The following is a 3241-nucleotide window of genomic DNA, read 5'->3' on the forward strand; positions in this document are numbered from 1 at the left end:
CTCTCTCCCTATTTATTTCAGAACCCCCTTCCCCTCCCCCTTTTCTGATGAAGGGTCTAGGCCCGAAACGTCAGCCTCTCTGCTCCTATGATGCTGCTTGGCCTGCTGTGTTCATCCAGCCCTGCACCTTGTTGTCTCGGATTCTCCAGCATGTGCAGTTCCTACTATCTCCCCAGAATATTATCCAGGTCTCTGGATCAACAGTCCAGTGATAATACCATTAGGCCATCACCTCCCCACTTGTTGCTCTCTCTCTGTCCCAATCTATTGCTGCTTAGATGATAATCTCCCGACATGGTTTTGCTACCAAACTGGATAACCTCACACTTATCCACATTATACATGCCAACTTACTTAACTTGTCCAAATCACTCAGATGCTTCTCTGTATCCTCCTCGCAGCATAACATCCCACAGATCTTGTCTTATCTGCAAGCTTGGACATATAACATGAAGTTCCTAATCTGAATCATGGACTGCCGGCCACTCAGAAGAAGATCTTTAGTTTCGTCTGCCAACTAGTTCTGAATTTATTTCAGTACATGATTTCCAATCACATGCACTTTTATTTTGCACATTAATCTCTTACATGGGGTCTTATCAAAATTGGACAGATATAATTCAATCCTAGTTCAGTCATAGAATCCCTACAGTGTGGGAGCAGGCCATTTGGCTCATCAAGTCCACACAGATCCTCTGAAGAGGATCCCACCAAGACCCATCCCCTACCCTATCCATGTAACTCTGCATTTCCCACCCAATTTGCACATCCCCAGCCAATATGGATGACTTAGTGTGGCCAATCCACCTAACCTGCATATCTACATGGAAACTGGAGCATCTAGAGGAAACCCACGCAGACACAGGGAGAACATATAAACTCCACGTGGACACTCAGCCATGAGTGGAATAAAACCTGGGTCCCTAGCATTGTGAGGAAGCAGGGCTAATCACTGACCAATGGTGCCATCCACTATTGTGTTGCTATTACACCATTTTGCAAATGGTGGTGGAATACCTCTATTGAGGATGGAGGGGCAGCAGGGAGCTTCTTTGAACAGTTTCCATTAAAGACATAAACATAGGAATTTATATTGGAAAACGACAGGATGTGTATTCTGACAGAAGACTTTTACAATATGTCTCGGCTAAGTGCAGTTTTTAAGTGAAACATTAGAGAAGGGATGAATAAGTGAACCAAAGCAGGATACATAGGCAAAACTTATATAAAATAAAACAAAGAACTATGGATAAAGGAAATAACTATTGATACTGAAAATCTGAAACTAAAAACAGAAAATGCTGGAAAAACTCAACAGGTCTGGCAGCATCTATAGAGAGAGAAACATAATTAACATTTCAAATCCAGTGACCTTTCATCAGAATCTTTTTTCAAGGCTTTTATTCAATTGCTTTGTCGGATTACATTTCTCATCATTTAAAATTCTTTCAAATTGTTAGGGTATTAATTCATTCAATTTATGTTACCCTCTTGTTCCTGATTTCATAGTATTATCAGTGATGCTAATTGTTGACAAATATGTTGGATAGCACGGTGGCTCAGTTGTTAGCACTACTGCCTCACAGCACCAGGGACCTGGGTTCAATTCTACCCTTGGGTGACTATCTGTGCAGGTCCCATCTGGGTGCTCCAGTTTCCTCTCACAGTCCAAAGACATTCAAGTTAGATAGATTGGCCATGCTAAATGGCCCATAGTATCCAAAGATGTGGAGTCTAGGTGGATTAGCTGTGGTAAATGTGGGGGTGGTGGGATGATCTTTGGAGGGTTGGTATGGACCAAATGACCTGCTTCTGCTCTGTAGCAATATTATGTTGTATAAAGTAATGGTTCTCAAGGGGTTAATGTTTATGATTTACATTCACAGTTCTTTCAGTTCTTATTTGGTTAGTGTTCATGTTCCATTAGCACCACCCATTCTACTGAGGCTACATACAGTCCATGGGTGGAGACAATGAAATCTATTCTCACTTTCATAGGGAGTAGATGGAGCTGTACCAGTTCCCTAAAGACCTACTAATAAGCTAGTAATGACCATATGTAATTGTACTTATCACTTTCATGCAATAAACCTTCTTCTTATGTAAGAGCAATGTTTCTTCTGTAGATTCTGTACTCTGATGGATTCTCTACTACTAATCACTAGACAGGCCTGGGACAAAGCAAATTTAAGGGAGAATTGGTGGTAGTGAACAACCCTTTGCAGCTCTTGTGGTTCAGTGGTAGTGTCCCTACCATCGAGCCAGGAGGCCCAGGTTCAAGTCCTACCTGCTCTAGAGGTATGTAATAACATCTGTAAAAAGATAGATTAGAATTTTTTAAATCCATACCACATACTGGTAGGTGTGGCAAATACCACAAGCTGCCAGCAGTGGCCATCTGAGAAAGGACCATTTTTATTGCTCCAAGTTTAATTCTTCATTTTAATATGCAGATTTCTTAAACTTTCTTCCATTGTTTTTAATGAACTTTGAACTATATTTTAAAAAGCTCTTTTCTTACTGCTACCAATTTCTGTAAAAGAAAAAGTCCCAGTTCGGTCACAGATTTACTGAGAGTTTTCCATATTTTAGAGTTCTGGATGTTTGTAGCATTTTTCTTTCTTTGAATACTTGTGGATATATTTCAATTGTGCTCCTCATTTGAGACAATTCCTGGTGGTGGAGGACACATCCATAATTACCTAATTCCACTTCCAAATCATGGTGGCTGAATTGAATTGAGGCCAGAGAGCCAGAGTTAAAATGCAGTGGGTCAAAAAATAGCAAATCCAGCATTTTTTTTAATTAATTCATGGGTTTTGGGCATCACTGCCAAGATCAACAATTATTATTCATCCTTGGTTGGTTGCCCTTAAAATGGCGATAGGTCTTTTTCTTGAGCTGCTTGGTAATGAGGTACCAGCTGTGCTTTGAAGGAAGGATTTCCAGGAATTGAACCCAGTTGCTATGAAGGAATGCTGACGCATATCCAAATCAAGTGAGTGATTAAATAAGGAACTTCGAGTGTGATTGTGTTCCAATGTGCCTGCTGCTCTGGATCTTCTAGGTGATAGAGGTTGTGAGTTTTGCCAAAATAAATACCTCTGGGAGTTTCTGCAGTGCATTTTGTAGATGATACATATTGTAGCCATGTTGTTATGTGGCAGAGAACTGACTTAAATTATTAAGGTGGTGGATGAAGTGTCGATCAGGTGGAATACTTTGTCCCGGACAGTGCTGA

Source organism: Rhincodon typus, chromosome 5 (genome assembly GCF_021869965.1).
Source record: "Rhincodon typus isolate 14 chromosome 5, sRhiTyp1.1, whole genome shotgun sequence".
NCBI lineage: Eukaryota > Metazoa > Chordata > Chondrichthyes > Orectolobiformes > Rhincodontidae > Rhincodon > Rhincodon typus.